The sequence below is a fragment of the Scylla paramamosain genome, chromosome 7, assembly GCF_035594125.1.
Source record: "Scylla paramamosain isolate STU-SP2022 chromosome 7, ASM3559412v1, whole genome shotgun sequence".
NCBI lineage: Eukaryota > Metazoa > Arthropoda > Malacostraca > Decapoda > Portunidae > Scylla > Scylla paramamosain.
Genome location: NC_087157.1, coordinates 28693686 through 28713115, shown reverse-complemented (window position 1 = coordinate 28713115; position 19430 = coordinate 28693686). Strand labels below are relative to the sequence as shown.

At 43.8% G+C, this 19430-nt stretch overlaps 1 protein-coding gene across 1 annotated transcript in view; it reads left to right on the top strand.

The window, feature by feature from the left end:
* LOC135102293 (uncharacterized) overlaps positions 1-19430 on the top strand; it is a 79962-nt gene that overhangs the window by 40688 nt on the left and 19844 nt on the right. The window lies entirely within an intron of this gene.

Below are 19430 nucleotides of genomic sequence, written 5' to 3'. Positions count from 1 at the left end.
TGCCCCACTTCTTTTCCCTTACAAGCTACTTTAAAATAGTTTATAATGTCTCCTTGTTTGCAGCTCCTTCTTTGCAGCAAAAACTCATTCTCAATGCAGTGAAGGGTCATAACATCTCGGGTTGACATGTATGTGCACTGCTCAGCAAACCTGACAAAGCCAGCTATGTGTTTCGCAGCCTGTTCCCAAGTTACTTTAGGCTCATTATCATCATCATCATCATCACTATCATCACTAATTTTCTCTAAATGATCTTCTGCTACAGCGTTGACAAGTTCCTCGTCTGTGAGAGTGAATGTTACGGCCTGATTTTCGTCCACGTCCACCCATTCCTGTAACGCTTCATCTGTCACTTTAAGTTGCACATTTCCCCCCATTTCCCTCAGCTTGCTCACCACCGAATTTTTCATGCCACCTACAAACCCTTCAAACTCCTCATCATCACACATCATCAAAGGGTACAATTTGCGCCAACATCGCATCAATGTTTGCCTTTTAACGTCTAGCCAAGCAAGTGAAGCCATGAATATCGCATCCTTAACATTAAACTGTTTTTGGAACTCGGGGATTGTGCCGTCCTCATAATTACCCATAATTTAATCGAGTTTATGAGTACACATTGATTTTTTTTATTGATTTTAAGGCTCGGGGAAAAATGTGCCGGATACTTGAAGCTGCCGGATACTCGAATGCCGGATGAGAGGGATTTTCTTTGTACTTTTGTACATCGCTTTAATAGCTCCCAACATTATTTTGCCACGTCCTGAACTTTTTAACCTCTCCATCAGCTTTGCTCGGGGGACTCTGTCATGTGATTTATTGAAGTCAATAAAGAAGACGTACAACTTCACTTTTTTATACTTTGCATAATCACATAATAATCTCAAGGCTACGATTTGTTCTATGCTTCCTCTGCCTTTCTGGGCACCAGCTTGACAGTTATCTATGTGACACCAGAGCTTTAAACGTTTTAGTAACAATAGGGTGAATTAACATAATTGTCATCATTAAACTGGACCCCCTGTGAACTTAATAGATGTTTCAGATGTTCTTTGAACATTTTGAACACACACACACACACACACACACACACACACACACACACACACACACACACACACACACACACACACACACACACACACACACACACACACACACACACACACACACACACACCAATAGCATACACCAGCCATCCTACTCATATGTCCAATATACTCCCTGAAAAGCACAACATAATGCACTAATTTCCATAATAACATAAGAACATCAGAAAATAAGGGAAACTGCCTACACGTAGCAGTCCCTGTATGAAACATGCCTACGTATTTCCACCTATCATCCTCACCTATATAAGTGTGTCTAATCTTCTTTTAAAGCTCCCTCATGACTCAGCACTAACAATATGATTACTGAGTCTAATCCATTCATCTACTGCTCTATTTGAGAACCAATCCCTACCTATCTCTTTTTTTTTTACCTAACTTTCTCAAGCTTGACCCCAATATTTCCTGTTTTATCCTAATTATTTTCCCTGAAAATTTTGCTTACGTCACCGTTGTACTCCCGATCATGCAAGAGATCATGATTTCATCTCAACATACACACACTCGTCACCGCTCACAGGATCATGCACGCGCGCGCCCCACACGCGTACACTGGCAGGCACAATTCATGCACTCAATTTACTGCTCGTTAATCATGCACCTGTTTGACATCGCCTGGAACCAGAGGCAGGAAATGTGCAAATCACGGGGCGCTCTCTCTCTCTCTCTCTCTCTCTCTCTCTCTCTCTCTCTCTCTCTCTCTCTCTCTCTCTCTCTCTCTCTCTCTCTCTCTCTCTCTCTCTCTCTCTCTCTCTCTCTCTCTCTCTCTCTCTCTCTCTCTCTCTCACTAAATCTCATGCATACCTGACGAAAAACATTCATCATGGTGTTCATGAGAGAGAGAGAGAGAGAGAGAGAGAGAGAGAGAGAGAGAGAGAGAGAGAGAGAGAGAGAGAGAGAGAGATGCAGCTTGGTATCATCACATCATTAATCTTCCAGTGTACATGAATCCTTGGCTTTCATTGGTCCACTGAATCCGAGGCGCTGATTGGTTGGCTCTGTTATCTTACTGAGCGAAAAAGAAATATTCATCAGTAAAGTGGAATCTGGCGGAAGCTTCAGGATTTTGGTGCAAATGAACGTAAGCAAATGAAATAAAGGATTAGAGTGACGGCGGGTGATTGTTTTGTTGTTGTTTTCAGAGAGAGAGAGAGAGAGAGAGAGAGAGAGAGAGAGAGAGAGAGAGAGAGAGAGAGAGAGAGAGAGAGAGAGAGAGAGAACACTATACTATCCGTTCTGAAATAAGCGACGTAAAATAATTTGTCTTGGTGAGTTTTTAGGAATTTGTGACTTCTCTGTGTTTAGTGGTTGACTCTTAACGTTAACACAGGCAGGAGAATGTGTTAGGTCACTTAGTTAATAATGTGAACATCTATAACCACAAATTATTATCTATAAGCTGCATGTCAGCATAGAGGATCCTTTATGCATCAATAAGAAAAGCTGTAGACATTATAAGGTATGACTCACGTAAGCAAAAGACAGCGTGTGAATAGTGAAGGAGGAAGTGCCGAGTAAGGAAGTTCTATTTGTTTTTATATCTTTGGTAACTATTGTGTTTATGGTGTACTGTTGTCAAAATGTTTCTTGTACAGTACATGCCTACTAAAGCTGCCACACTGATTGATAAGTTTAGCTGCATGTATTTTCTCTCTCTCTCTCTCTCTCTCTCTCTCTCTCTCTCTCTCTCTCTCTCTCTCTCTCTCTCTCTCTCTCTCTGTTTGTCTTGTCTTCTCTTTTCTTATGTTTTTTCTCCAGAGCACGATTTGAACATCTCTCAAATTACAGATCCCTACATCCCCACCACTCCCATCACATTGTTCCTCTTCCCTCCACTTTCTACGCTTCCCTTCGCCTCCCACTCAGCAGTAAGTCTTTTATATCTCAATAAGAAAAAAAGTCAAAAGTACTGGGAAGCCATGGAGGCAGAGGAGGTACCATTTTTTTTTTTTTAATGTAGGAGGAACACTGGCCAAGGGCAACAAAATACAAAAAGAAAAAAGAAAAAAAAAAAGAGGCCCGCTGAGATGCCGGCCCCCTGATAAGGTCTAAAGCGGTAGTCAAAAATTGAAGGATAAGTGTCTTGAAACCTCCCTTTTGAAGGAATTCAAGTCATAGGAAGGTGGAAACACAGAAGCAGGCAGGAAGTTCCAGAGTTTACCAGAGAAAGGGATAAATTATTGAGAATACTGGTTAACTCTTGTATTAGAAAGGACAAAATAAGGATGAGAGAAAGAAGAGTCTTGTGCATCGAGGCCGCGGGAGGAGGGGAGGCATGCAGTTAGCAAGATCAGAAGAGCAGTTAGCATGAAAATAGCGGTAGACAATACCAAGAGATGCAACATTGCGGTGATGAGAAGCTGAAGACAGTCAGTTAAAGAAGAGGAGTTGATGAGACGAAAAGCTTTTGATTCCACCCTGTCTAGAAGAGCAGTATGAGTGGAACCCCCAGACATATGAAGCATACTCCATACATGGACGTACAAGACCCCTGTACATAGTTAGCAGCTGGGAGGGTAAGAAGAACTGTTGGAGGCGTCTCAGAACACCTAACTTCATAGGAGCTGTTTTAGCTAGAGATGAGATGTGAAGTTTCCGGTTTAGATTATAAGTAAAGGACAGAGCGAGGATGTCAGTGTAAAAGAGGGGGACAGTTGATGTCATTGAAGAAGAGGGGATAGTTGTCTGGAAGATTGTGTCGAGTTGATAAATGGAGGAATTGAGTTTTTGAGGCATTGAACAATACTAAGTTTGCTTTGCCCCAGTCAGAAATTTTAGAGAGAGATCAAAAGTCAGGCATTATGTGGCTTCCTTGCGTGAACTGTCCACTTCCTGAAGGGTTGAACGTCTACGAAAAGACGTGGAAAAGTGCAGGGTGGTATCATCAGCGTAGGAGTGGATAGGACAAGAAGTTTGGTTTAGAAGATCATTGATGAATAATAGGAATAGATTGGGTGACAGGACAGAACCCTGATGAACACCACTGTTAATAGATTTAGGAGACGAACAGTGACCGTCTACCACAGCAGCAATAGAACGGTCAGAAGGGAAACTTGAAATGAAGTTACAGAGAAAAGGATAGAAGTCGTAGGAGGGTAGTTTGGAAATCAAAGCTTTGTTCCAGACTCTATCAAAAGCTTTTGATTGATAGGTTCCCCAAATGTGTTTTTCCCCTTGTCTTCTGATAGTTTTCTCCAAACGTGTTTTTATTCCTCTTGTTTTCTAGCAGAGAACGACTTGAACACCTCTCTATGAATCCTTCCATCTTCTTCACTCCCTTCTACTCGTACTTCTCACTCCTCCTTCCGTATCCACCCTCCCAGATTTCCATAACCCTATATGATTTTCCTCCCAATTCTAAAACAAGATTCGTGTTCTCTTTCAACATGGAAATTTCAACTCTAAAAGTATTCACTCAGCTTGTCAGTAGACTAAAGACACAATTCCTTCTTTCAAAAAAAAAAAAAAAAAAAAAAAAAGCAAAATACCAAAGATTGTTAGTTAGCAAAATCTTAACTTTCAAAACTTGTTGGAGGAAAAACATCTCACCTTCACAGAAACTCTCCTCCTCCTCCTCCTCCTCCTCCTCCTCCTCCTCCTCCTCCTCCTCTTCATACTGATCGGCCATTAGAAGGACAAGTTAAAACGTCACTGACTGAAGTATTTTTGTGAGACACACACACACACACACACACACACACACACACACACACACACACACACACACACACACACACACACACACACACACACACACACACACACACACACACACACACACACACACACACACACACACACACACACACACACACACACACACACACTCTCTCTCTCTCTCTCTCTCTCTCTCTCTCTCTCTCTCTCTCTCTCTCTCTCTCTCTCTCTCTCTCTCTCTCTCTCTCTCTCTCTTGTACACCCCTTAAGGAAATGCAAAAGGATATAACGTCTAATTCTACATATTCACTTGCCGGAGGAGAAAGAGGAAGAGAAAGAGAAGGGAAGGAAGAAAGTTATTTTCCTCTTGCTTATTCTCTCCTTCGTCAAATATTTAAAGAACAAAGTGAGTAATGTGTTTGCCCTACTCTTCCTCCTCCTCCTCTTCTTTTCTCTTCCTCTTCCTTCTCGTTTTCTTCCTCTTCCTTCTCCCCTTTCGTTTATACCTTCTCTTCCTTTTCCGTCCTCTTTTCCTTTGGTCCCTAGCCCTTCTATTTCACTTCTCCTCCTCCTCCTCCTCCTCCTCCTCCTCCTCCTCCTCCTCCTCCTCCTCCTCCTCCTCCTGCTTCACTATCCTATCTCTTTACCATGCAGTTAGTTATAAGTAGATCCCAAACAGCCTTACAGAGCCAAAAAGTCTGTTTGTTTCGTTTTCCTTTGTAATCCTTTGTAATTCTTCTCCTCCTCCTCCTCCTCCTGGAAGCACACTCTCTCTTTCTTTTTAATTATATAAAGAGCATTCGTGTGTACGCAAAAGTTATTCTGATTATTTCTGCGTCACTAGGAACATTCAGAACGTCCCTTTTTGATCGATTACTTCTTCGAGGGGGGACGATGTTGATGCCGGGTGTCCATCTCCCCACTAGAAACGTTTGTCATTAGCCGCGCTTAAGACAGCGTCGACCGGAGCCGATTTACGATACACGCAAGCAGGTTACGATAAAAACTCCATGTTTTCCTCGCTCTGACACGGTTCGTAACTGAGACTCGCTAGGATTGCTTTGTAAATACGATCCCTGGCTTCATTCGTCCTTACCCTCTGTAATTACACTACCTGCCCTGTATCTCCCTTAGAAATCAAAACGGTCAGATTTATTACCGCAAGAACTAGAATTCTCTCTCTCTCTCTCTCTCTCTCTCTCTCTCTCTCTCTCTCTCTCTCTCTCTCTCTCTCTCTCTCTCTCTCTCTCTCTCTCTCTCTCTCTCTCTCTCTCTCTCTCTCTCTCTCTGTGGAGAACCAACTGTACAGGAAAGAAAAAAACTTTTCTTATTTTTTCTCTTATTATACTCGTATGTAAAGTAAGGCAATAATACATTACTTTGAAAACACTATTCACTTGCTGAAATGGTGATAGGATAATACCGTCTCAAAAAGATTAGCTAAAAATACAAGACACTTTGTTTTTGTTTTTTTTAGTTCGCTAGATAGAAGGAAAAATAAACATAGGTAGTAGATAGGTATAAAGATAGATACATAGATCGCAAAACAGATATCTGGAAATGATAACTAAAGAAAGCCACTTGATAATAGACATTTGAGAACGTTAACATCAAATAAATCAACAATGTTGCATCACAGCGAAGCACAATATTCACTTTGAAGCACCGAGACTGACTTGAGGCGCTACGAGTTCTTTACGTGCTGAGCAACGGTAACACAAAAAGCCTTGACCCTTCGTTACTTGTTGCCTTCTTGTCATTCCAAGGTCGGTGGCGGTGTTAGTCTTGCATTCCTCTGAAACGGTGTTAGAGGGACACTCCGTGTGTCGCTAGCATTCTGTACTTCACCAAACACCTCACTGCACTTCACCAAACACTTCATTCCACAGCCGCACACAGCGGGCACTGACTTCTGCAGGCTGATCTGCGGCGCCTACTGAGGGATCTTCGCTTGCCTCTCGCTGCTGGCGTCCAGGCCTCTCCCCAAACACACGGGTCTGTGATCCCGTTTGGCGTGCACCAGCCTGGGCCGGGCTGACCTGGTCCTCCTCCTCACAGTCCGTCGCCTCCCCAAACACGGTGGTACATAGGCGCTCGAAACTACTAACTCTTCTTAGACTCGGCCGGCGACGTTCCCTTCGTTGTTGTTGTCGCGGCGTGGATTCTGCACGCTCCCCGAACGCCGCATTCCACAGTCGCACGTAGCAGTCGCCTACTGCCCGTGGACTGGTCTGCGGGGAGCAGCACACGCTGTCAGTGCTTTCCTGCACGACGCTGTCAGTCTGTACTCCCACGCTGTTCGCTTCGCATTCTTCTGAGCCGTCGTCAGCCTCGCCGTGTGTCTCACCTGCCAGGGGCGTGGCCTCTGCCGCCGAGCACAGAACCTCGGGTGGGCTGGCGGACACCAGCCACTCCCCGGGGTCTGGCAGGGGCAGGGGCGTGGCCTCTGGCGCCGAGCACCGGGCGCCTGAGGGGCTGGCGGGCACCAGCCACTCCCCGGGGTCTGGCATCGGCCCGTACATTTCCTGCACCAGGAACTTCAGCCTGGCCTGAGAGGGCTCGTACTCTCCCAGGGGGAAGCTGCACTTCGGGACTGGTGGGCTCGATAGCCGCTTGTGTCCCACCGGGTAAATGGGCGGGGGTGGAGGGGTGGGCACGGGTGAGGTCTGCGCCACCACCAGGAAGGCTTTCTCCACCTTCCCGCCAACCTTCACCTCGAAGGGCACTTTGAGCAGCCTCTCGGCAGTGCCGCACACCAGGTGGCCCACCTGTACCTGGGCTCGCGTCCTGAGGGTGCGCCGCGCATACAGGCGGATCTCCAGCTTGCTGCTGCGGCCCTTCACGCGGAACGTGGGCGCCTTTCCGCTGGCAAATCTCTGGACGAGGGTTATCTTGCCACCCTTGCGAGTGGCGTGCACGCCGTCACGCAGCGGCTCCATGGCCAGGGGCACGTGCAGCAGAGGCGTGTGCCACCAGCCCTTGTAGGACACCGTCAGCTGGGTTGGGGTGCGGGCGTCCTCCTTGTTGAGGACAGCCACGCGAAGAATTTCCAGACAAGCCTTCATAATTGTTTCTGAGATGAAAAAGTATTGATCGGAAAATGGAAGAAAACTGATACACCGAGACACTTCACGGTGACACAGCTGCAGTGAGGCAGGACGCGAGATGTTCAGATCTACATCTACATCTGTGTTCTTAAAACACTTCCTTGATTCACTTGTATCACACTTCATCTACAATCTCATTACTCCATCGTATTCTGCAGACTTTGCTTCATAGCGTGAAATTGTGTAGTTTAGTATTGTTCAAGTTACCAATCCAAATGACTGAAATATGAAAAAAAAAGAGGCATAAACATTTCACTTTTTCCTTTAAAATGTAATCATAATTCCTCTTTTTTTTTTTCTTTACTAAGCTCTGGCAAGTGCGCGTGAGATCTAGAGCCACTACTGAGTCTGGTGTTCACAAAATTACCTATCTTGTACAAAACGTTAACCAAGCCAGGACATATTCGTAGAACTATGCATCACTAGAGCAAGCAAGAATGAGTGAATGGGTGAATGGCAAAAACCGCCACGTCAAGGAATGTAGAATCAAGCATCACTAGAGCAAGCAAGAGTGAATGAATGAATGGCAAAACCGCAAGTGAAATGTGCCAGACAAGGAGTTGGTGAGTGGATGAGGGAACGAGGGGGAGGGGTAGGGGCTGTTCCGCCTCCGCCAAGTGAGCCACGATATACTTTTCACTCCACTTCCCGCTGCAGCAAAGTAATTACTGCTCTACCGAGAGGAACTGAGATGGAACGAGTAGACAGATGCGTGTTTCCATCATTAAAAGATCTCTCTCTCTCTCTCTCTCTCTCTCTCTCTCTCTCTCTCTCTCTCTCTCTCTCTCGTCACTTGCATAACTCTCGAGAAACACGCGAAAAATGTTCTTTCCTTGTTGTTATGCGCTAATCTTGTTTCCTGAATTATGAAAGGAAGGAGCAGAGAAGGATGAAGGAGAAGAGACGGAGGGAGACAGAGAGGGAGAAACGGTGGAAAGAAGCGAGGAAGGGAAGAAAACAATGAGAGAGGAAAGAGGTAGTATTGGAAGTGGCCGACGGGTTGAAGAAAGAAAAGTGAAAAGGATAAAAAGATAAAAGGAATGGTAAAAGAGGGAATAGAGCTGGGAGGGTAAAGATAAGAGAGAGAGAGAGAGAGAGAGAGAGAGAGAGAGAGAGAGAGAGAGAGAGAGAGAGAGAGAGAGAGAGAGAGACAGACAGACGCCTTTTCTCTCTCTTTCTCACATACACACACACACACACACACACATACACATTTGTCTCTTTACTTAAATAACTTTTTTCCAGCTTGTAATCTTCGTTTTCTTTGACTTGTTGCCTAATGGTTCGTATTTCCTCAGGGCAAAGGAAAGAAAAAAGCGAAAGAAAAAGAAAGTAAAGAGAAAGAAAATACAGGGGGAGAATGAGGAGGAAAAAAATCAGAGAGGGAAGGTGGGGAGAGAGGTGAAAACAATTAGAGAGAGAGAGAGAGAGAGAGAGAGAGAGAGAGAGAGAGAGAGAGAGAGAGAGAGAGAGAGAGAGAGAGAGAGAGAGAGAGAGAGAGAGAGAATATTAGCGTAAACGGTAATGAAGGAAGCCAGGCGTTTGAACTCTTTCAGTACTATGGCATCTCTTTAATTATATCCTGGACACCATTAGAAGTTTTTATAAAGTTAGATGATATCTTCTTTTGTAATTAAGGGACCAATAATCATGTTCGCGTAACTGTTCACTATAATTGTATTTTTACTGTATTCTGACTAACAAAAAGTGATTTTCAAGCCTGGAAATTGTCTGTATTACTGTGACGACTGGGAAGGTTTTAGACAGCAAGGGAAGGAACTGAGGGCCTGCATGGGCGGCGCTACCTGCATGCCCATCACCTGTGCTCCATTGGCATGGCACCCTTTTAAACTGCATGACTTAATCATTTAACTGTTCTGGCTTCTTTTCAGTTCTATCAGTAGTAAAAGGTCAGGTTAAAGGCGCCGTCACACCAGCACATTTTCCGTCAACTCCGGTTTCCGTCAACTTTTGCTTCTCCGTCGTCTTTTTTCTGTCTGCATCGTCAAACGGAAGTGATCGTCTTCACGGAGGGTTGTGGTCAACTTTTGTTGTCAAATGAAAACCCATGTTTATAATATAAAGATATACTAAGTAAACCTTATTGTTTTTAAAGGAAAAAAATCGATCAATCAAGAAAATATTCACATGTTACATTCAACTTGTGGATATATAACAGCAAACAGTGGCTCCCATGATTCGATAGATGTTTATACTTTTGTAAGGTATCCGTTTCTCTGCTCCTGCACTCTGGATACCATTTTAACTCGTTGGGCTTGTCTACGATTTATAAAACTTGTAATAAAATGGAGAACAGTGGTTGCTTGCCCGTGCGTTAGCAGAGCGGCACACGTGAAAAAATGGGGTCCCGAGCTGGCTGGATCCGCGGCCTGCCGGTATGAGTTGTCTGCAGTTATGTATTTCTACTGCAATGTTATTACGTATGTACGCTGGACAAGTGAGGATACTGCTACGTTGGGCGGGAAGAGGTTAATGTAGCTACACACACACACACACACACACACACACACACACACACACACACACACACACACACACACACACACACACACACACACACACACACACACACAGAGAGAGAGAGAGAGAGAGAGAGAGAGAGAGAGAGAGAGAGAGAGAGAGAGAGAGAGAGAGAGAGAGAGAGAGAGAGAGAGAGAGAGAGTGTGAGTCCGGAGCCATGTTTATTTACTGTCGACGAAAGTACAGACGAACGGCTGCATGTGTGCAACGGGAAGCGCTCAAGAAATTGTCGATTTTCCAAAAGTTGATTAAAAGCTGACGAAAATGGGCTAGTGTGACGGCGCATTGAGGGTATACAGACTTGATCTTTTGAATTTCAAGAGGAAAGTTTCAAAACACTTATCCTTCCATCTGATAATCCATTTGACTTTTTTCTTTAGGGGGTAGCACCTCAGTGGGCTCTTTCTTTTTTTCCTTTTCTTTTCGTTGCCATAGGTCAGTGCTTCTCTTACATAAAAAAAATATATATATATATATATATATATATATATATATATATATATATATATATATATATATATATATATATATATATATATATATATATATATATATATATATATATATATATATATATATGCTATAGTCGTGTGTGGCCTCGGTCCTTTTACCCCCAAAATACTCGCTCACCGACCCAAAGGAAGGATGAACACTTAAGTGAACTCAGCGCCGACTGTCTAACTCGAATTCGCACCAGGCCTGGGGATACGTATCCAGGCGCGCTAGCCACTGCTTCATAGGTCAATTTGTAGCAGGTATAGAATTTAGAAGTGGTTGTAGAACGAAATGTCTCAGAGTGGTTCGTGATTGCAGAACCATGTGCCAAATAGCGGTGGAAGGGTTAAAATAGGTGGTCCTGCGTAATTTTTTCTATGTGAATGTTACGTTCCTGAAATATACAGTGGGTCTACGAAAAATCAAGAGATCCTGTCTGTGCATTACACTTCAGAAAAGCAACACTCACAATAATGGAGACGACTGACTGAGTATTCAGACCTTCTTAGTGCATGTAGTTCAATTTTTGATCTATTGAATTACCTCAGGTCACTCATAACACAATCCCCATTACCAGTGAGTGGGTGAAGGAGGTGATGGGTGGCGCTGTCGGTCCCATGCAGGTAAGCGGCAAGTCAACGAGGGGCGGCGGTGTGATCGGATTATCGGTATCAAAGGCAAGCAGGCGATGATGAGGCTCGTTAACGGCGTGGCGGGAATAGCAGTAATCTTGTCTAGCCGTCAGGAAGTCCCCCAACCTCCGCCCACTCCCTCCCGCCTCCTGCTGCCTCCTGACCCCACTTCCCGCCTCCTGCTTCCCGTTTCCTGTCTGCTGCGTAACCTTGCGTGGCGTGGAAGTTGTGGTGATAGGAAGGATTGCTTGATTGATTAAGTTTACGGCGCCGCAACAACGTGAAGTGAAGAGGATACTGTTGGTGATGGTGGTGGTGACGATGGTGGTGGTGGTGAGGTGAAGGGAATGTGTTGATAGTGATGGAAAGAAGATAATCTAATTCGTGTTGTCATTAGTGGTGTTGATGGTGTTCATCATGACAGGTTTGGAGAAGGAGAAGAGATGAACACTTTTTTTTGTTGTTGTTGTTGTGGTGGTGATGGTGGTGATGGTGGTGGTGGTGAAGGAGGAGGAGGAGGAGGAGGAGGAGGAGGAGGAGGAGGAGGAGGAGGAGGAGGAGGAAGAACGATGCCAGAATCCAGAATTTCGGTGCATTAGGTTAAATATAACAGGATAATCGACCATATCATAGAGAGAGAGAGAGAGAGAGAGGAGAGAGAGAGAGAGAGAGAGAGAGAGAGAGAGAGAGAGAGAGAGAGAGAGGAGAGAGAGAGAGAGTGTGTGTTTGTGTGTGTGTTACCAAAAGACACCTTAAGACCTAACCATCAAAGAAGGGGGAAGAAGAAGGAGGAAGGAGGTAGGGAGGGAAGATCCTTTGAGGGAGAAACGGAGGGAAAATATTTTGTGGGTAGGTGACACTGGGATACGATTTGGGATGGAGGGGGGGAGAAGCTCTTTAAAAACGAAAGTGTGTGTGTGTGTGTGTGTGTGTGTGTGTGTGTGTGTGTGTGTGTGTGTGTGCACGTGCTCCCTTTCATCAGAACGCACTGGCTTTTCCTGTTGACAATCTTGAAATATATTGCATTAATTATCCATTTTAATTGGACGCGCTTGATTGCAAGAGAGAGAGAGAGAGAGAGAGAGAGAGAGAGAGAGAGAGAGAGAGAGAGAGAGAGAGAGAGAGAGAGAGAGAGAGGTGGGGGGAGAGTGGAGGGGGAAAGGGGGATGATAAGGAGGGAAGACGAAAAAAGTTGCTGCATCAGTTTTAACTTCATATTCGTCAACACAGCGTCGCCGGGAGTTGTGATGCACCTGTAAAAAAAACGGAGTCTGGCCGTCATCCCTCACTTTACTTTTTACCTCCTCCTGCTCCTCCTCACCCTGATTATACTGAAAAGGAGGGAGAATTAGAAGAGCAGAGGAGGAGGAGGAGGAGTAGGAGCAGAAGGAGTATGAAGAGCTGGAGAAGGAGGAGGAGCAGAAGGATTATGAAGAGTAGGAGAAGGAGGTGAAATAACAAAAGCAGAAGGAAGGAATAAGTAAGTGTGATTTGCAACTTCGAGAAACTTAAACAAGCTCACTTCCGTACTTGTCTTGGGGTTTCCTTACTTTTTATTCCTTTTCTCTTTCCTTCCTTCCCTTCCCTTTCCATTTTCCCTTCTTCCCTCCTTCCCTTCTCACGTTTACTTCAAGATTAGTTCCCTTCTTTCCTCCTTTACCTTTCTCTCATTTCCTCTTTCTCTCCTTCCCTCCGTTCCCTCATTCTCTCATTTCCTCCTTTTCTTCATCGCTCCTTGCCTGCTTTCTCTCCTCCCCTCTTTCCTTCACACCTTGTTCCGTCGTTCTCTCCTTCACCCCTTGTCTCATTCTCCTTCCTTTTCTCATTGCACTGTTTCCTCATTCCCTTTTTCTCCTTTTTTCGTTCCCTCCTCCCTGTCTCCTTCCTTTATTCGCTTCTTGTCTCTGTTTTCCCTTTCTCTTCTTTCCGCCTAGTCTCGTTCTTTTTTTTCCCTTCTTCCTACTGTCTATCTTTCTCCCTTCTCACTTTCCTTCCCATCTTCCACTATCCGCCTCTCTTTCTCTACCCTTCTCTCCTTCCTCTAGCGTGTTTGTCTTCCCTCCCTCCCCTCTTTCCTCTCTCCTTCCTCCTTATCATCCATCCTCCCTCCTCTCCACGAGAAGTCACGAATACAGTATAGTGTTTTGCTTTCAGGGGACGAGATTAAATATCGACGAAATCTCTCTCTCTCTCTCTCTCTCTCTCTCTCTCTCTCTCTCTCTCTCTCTCTCTCTCTCTCTCTCTCTGCGTGGTTGGTATCAAAATGCATGTGTGTGTGTGTGTGTGTGTGTGTGTGTGTGTGTGTGTGTGTGTGTGTGTGTGTGTGTGTGTGTGTGTGTGTGTGTGTGTGTGTGTGTGTGTGTGTGCGCGCGCGCTTGATCTTACGCTCTAGACTTTTTTTCCGGAATTCTTAATTTGTATTTTTTTTCTTTTCCTTCCTTCCTTCCTTCCTTCCTTCCTTCCTTCCTTCCTTCCTTCCTTCCTTCCTTCCTTCCTCCCTCCCTCCCTCCCTCCCTCCCTCCCTCCTCCTCCTCCTCCTCCTCCTCCTCCTCCTCCTCCTCCTCCTCCTCCTCCTCCTCCTCCTGGTGTGGGTTACTCGTATGTAGACGCGACCTGGACTTCACCTTGAAACTGACTCCTCTTGCATGTCTCTGTGTGTGTGTGTGTGTGTGTGTGTGTGTGTGTGTGTGCTGGTGGAGAAAGAAGAGGAGGAAGATTTGGTGATGATAATGATGATGATGATGACATAAGAAACTGAAACAGAAGAAAGTGACAATGACTGGAGAAAAATTAGAAGGAGCATCTCTTGGTGTTTTTATTTTATCTTATTTATTTATTTATTTATTTATTGTTTACGTAGTGGTGACCGAATAGTTAAAGTAAGAAAGGAAATGTAAAGTAAACGATATACCTTTATTATTATTGTTGAGAGAGAGAGAGAGAGAGAGAGAGAGAGAGAGAGAGAGAGAGAGAGAGAGAGAGAGAGAGAGAGAGAGAGAGAGAGAGAGAGAGAGAAAGGGGGGACTACTGACCAGTGGTTCTCAAAGTTTCCATGCGTCCCTTTGGCTACTTAATGATTTCCTAGCGTCCCCCTTCGCACGCACACACACACACACCGCACACACACACACACACACACACACACACACACACACACACACACACACACACACACACACACACACACACACACTCATGCGAACACAGCTTTGTTGTATTTGTTTTCCTTCAAACTGGAAAACAGCAAAAATAACAAGAAAAATGTATTGAACAAATTAAGTTTAAATTAGGAAGCCAATTTGTTCATGCAGGTTCAGCTGCGTCAACAATATGGAAAGAAGAATCTCCATCTCACCAGTAACCACAGTTCAGTAATGGGATGCATGTGCGTGGGGCGGGACATTACCTTTTCAGCATCAGCCTGGATCTCACTATAAAATAAAATAAAAAAGTGGATCCCCACGTTCAGTAATTTTCATTTTATTTCTTTGCGTGCAAAGAAGCAAGACGACTGTAATGAAGCCTTGTCTACTAAATATGATGGTGGCTCAGCCAGTGAAGTAAATTCTGACCTTGTTCCACAATACTGGATAGCAGGAAGACCAGAAATCTTAATATAATTTGCTTAAATTTGGCCTCAGCTGAATGTCATTTTGAAGTGAAACCAGTCCTTACTGTTGACATCTAAGAATGGATTGATCACCCAGTGTGATATTTTAAGCTATAAAAATATCCCGAAATCTCTCATACGTCCCTCTACATCTCATCGAGGAGACCCTAATACCCTTGAAGGTCATCACCTGGTATGCTCTTCTTCTCAAATACAGAGAGGCTTGGAAAACTTATGTAGTTTATGACGGGCTAGATTTGGTTTTGAATAAAGCCTGAACTTTTGACCCCTACTGCTGACTACATAACAAAATAAACCTATGCATTTTTTTTTTAAGTCAATTTGATTTTTTTATAAACTGCACATGTGTTGCTTTATCTTAGTGTTTATGAAATATGTATTTGTCATTCAGATTATAAAAAAAAAAAAAGGTTAGTTAAGAACTGCTTCTAATGCCTCCCTACCTCCCCGTACCGCTCACTTTGGCAACACTGCCCCTCAATATTTTTCCACTGCTCTCAGGGAAGCAGTACCGCCAGCTTTTATAAACAATGACTTGAATGCATCACTCACTCCATTTGCTGTCAGTGGCGTCTTTCAAAACTGTTTTCTAGACTTCCACCACATCACTTCATAAAACTTGACACTCAAAATTTCAAAATCATCTTCTAAATCTGCACGACAGCATTTTGATCAGACTTGAGAGAAAGCCGTAACAGTGGAAGGGTTAACATTCCTGTACACATCTTGAAAGGAAAAAACTGTCCGAGAAGATTCCCATCCAAGTAATAACACGCTGTCTTGACCTGCATTCACTGCCTCCCCACCTCACCTCTCCTCTCCTCTCCATCATCCCTTCCCTCATTTTCTCCTCTTCCTCGTCGTCCTCTCTCCGATATCATCAAGGTTTACACCGGGAAATGATGTAGAGGTGAGAAAGAGAAATAGAAAAAAAAAAAAAAGCCATGGATGTAAAATACGTAGTGAAATTAAAAATTCCGTGAGCAGCAGCAGCACGAAGGTTCTAAATGACTATTTTTCAACGTTTTTCACTGAGAAAAACATGTATGAAATGCCAAAAATTTAATGAATTTTCAGAGCAGATGATAATTTGAAAGATATTTCCATAACTACTGTGATGGTAAGATAGGAGATAGATTAGCTGAAAAAGGTTAAATCAGAAGAACCAGACGAAATATATCCTATACTCCAGAGTACCAAAAGAATGTAAAGAGGTTATTGGTGAACTGCTAGTTAATATCTTTACGAAATCGTTAAATTCAGGAGAGGTGCCGGTAATGTGGAGGCAAGCGAATATAATGCCCATCTTTAAGAAAGGAGGCGGAACGTCATTGTCGAACTATTGGCCAGTCCGTTTAATTTGAATTTTAGGTTAAATATGGAGACAGACGGTAATTGCGAGGAACATTAGGGAACATTTACATGAACAGAATTTTGTGAAGTATTCACAGCATGGTTTCACGAAGGGGAAGTCCTGACTCACGAACTTGTTGAATTTTAATAGTAGTTTACGAGGCAGTAGACAGTGGTGATGTAGTTATGAAATACTATAGTACCTGGACTTTAGTAAAGCTTTCATTAAGGTGCTCCATCAGAGGCATGGAATGGATGGGAAGTATTAGGCTGGATAAGGTCATGGATATGCGACAGGCGACAGATTTATAATTAATGGCTCTGAATCCAAGTGTGATTAAGTAATTAGTGGGGCGCCGTAAGGATCAGTTTTAGGACCATTATTAGTTTTAATATACATTAATAATCTAGATAATGGAATTAGTAGCGATGTTAGTAAATATGCGGACGACATGAAGATATGCATATTAGGTCAGATTTGAATACAGTCGCCTTGCAGACAAACTCAGATGGGATGAACGAAAGGTTCTTTTCACAATTCACTACCATGAGAGGGATAACACTGCTGTAGGTAGCCATGGAAAAGTTAAAACAAGAGTTATGCCTTTCAGAATCCTCAAGGAAAGTATACCTATAAGGAAATTAATCCAAGCTTAACAGTGAATGGTATCTATACGTGCAGATTTGGAATAAAAGAAGACCAGAGAATATCTTTCATTCGCTTTCTCCTGTCAACACACTGGTTGGCTGTGAAGGTTGTGGAGGAACGGATGTGTCCTTGCGGGCAGGTGCAAACAGAGACTCATATCGTACAAATGTTCCCCTTCTCACAACGTATTTGTGATACATATGGATTTATGACCCGCGGTGATCTATTCAATGGCATGTTTGATGACGCACCTTTGTGTGCAACAATGAATTCTATCGTGTTTATAAGCGGTCAATGAATTATCATATAGACTCTCTCTCTCTCTCTCTCTCTCTCTCTCTCTCTCTCTCTCTCTCTCTCTCTCTCTCTCTCTCTCAGGATTGCAGACACTTCCATACCGTTACCTTAATCCTATCACCTTCCTCCTCCCCATCCTTATTCCTCCCTTTCCCTCTCAAACCTCTTTTCCCTTCCCTTAAACCATCCTCCCTTTACTTCTCCATGAACCCCCTCCTTCTCGCATCCCCTCCACCGCTCCCTTCATTTTCCCTCCACCACTTCCTCTCTTTATCATTTCCTCTCTGTTCGACTCGTGCCTCCCCTTCACCACTACACCCATCCTCCCTCCCTCCCGCCACCAGCCCACAGTCATATGAAACGTACTGCCGTAATACATAAAGTTCTTTCATTATTATTTAAAGTAATATATGCCTGAAGTGACAATTAGTGAGGACAGTAATTGGTGCTTATAAATTTGGTGAATGTGGAAGTTATTGGCGATATGACGTATGTGTGTGCGTACATCGTGTGCGACTAATGATGCCAGCACACATACACACACGTCATCGTATAAGGGTAACGGTAATGGCAATAAGGCGTCATTGGTTCGTGAAGCTTCGCCGCTCGGGTTTCACTCCATTTGGCTCAATGAACATTATGAATGAAGATGTGAACGTCAAGAAAGCTCGCACAGAACAAACAAGTGGCGGGTGTTTGTCTGGTGAGGAAATAAGTATGCGAATCACATGGGAACTTCCCGATCGTGATGTTTAGGCCTATGCACTTTTAATTATTTATTTATTTAGTCATTTATCTTTTTACGTATCAGGGATATAGCGTAAGGTAAAAGAAGAAGAAGAAGAAGAAGAAGAAGAAGAAGAAGATAAGAACATGAAGAACACAGGTACATAAAAAAAATAAATAAATAAGAAAGCTGCAAGAAGTCATCGAGCCTACACGTGGCAATCCCTGCATGAAACATACGTACCTACAGTATTTCCACCAATCATTCTCATTCATGAATTTACTGAGAAGAAAGCCCGTTCACAGGGCCGTCTCTTATAAGAAACACAAGGACCCTTATTTATTCTTTCCAAATAAAATTACATTAAAAAAGCGCAGTGGCTGTTATGACACAGTGAATTAGTTTGTTTGTATACATAGATATTAAATCATGGAAGAAAACTGATGGCCTTTAACGCTCTTCAGTGTTTACTCCGTTTGCTAGCTTGAGTCATAGCAGATCAGATCCTTAACACATTATATTTGCTACGAGAAAGCGGCGCCTCATCTTGTTACTGCGGTCCCTTGAAGTCAGTCAATCATTCAATCAGCTGTTACAAGAACGATGTGTATGACCGACAGGGGGATTCAAGTACTTCAGTAGTAACAAAGAAATGTTAGTCTGAGTGTGAATATCAATGTTTGCTTGATCCTTAGCTTGTGTGCTAGTTAGTGTGTTAGTCTGAGCATCAGTATCAGTATCAATACAAGTATGAGCATGAATGTTAAAATAAGTCAGTATGAGTGCTAGTACGAGCCTTGGTATCCTTCGTGTTACTGTCATGAGCATCACGACAGAAATAGGCGAGAATCAGCGTTAACAGTAATGGTAACTTAACCCTAATACTGTAACTCTGATAGCTGGGATAAGCAACACCACGAGGCGAGGCGGTGTAGCGTGACATCCACCCTCCCCTTCCCCCTACCAGCCCGACCTCCCCTCTTAACACTCCCTTACTTCATTAGCAAAGCACACACCTCTCGCTTCCCTTTAGCACCTCCCCACCTCATCCTCCTCCCTCAGCACCATGTCACCTCTCTCCTCCTCCCCATTCACTCCTCCACTTCACTCTGTTTACCTCAAACATTCCCCACCTCACATTACTTCCCCTGACAATCCCACACTTAACTACTTCTTCATCATCCCTACCTTGCCCTCAACACTCCCTCGCCTCATCCCGTAACTTCCTATAA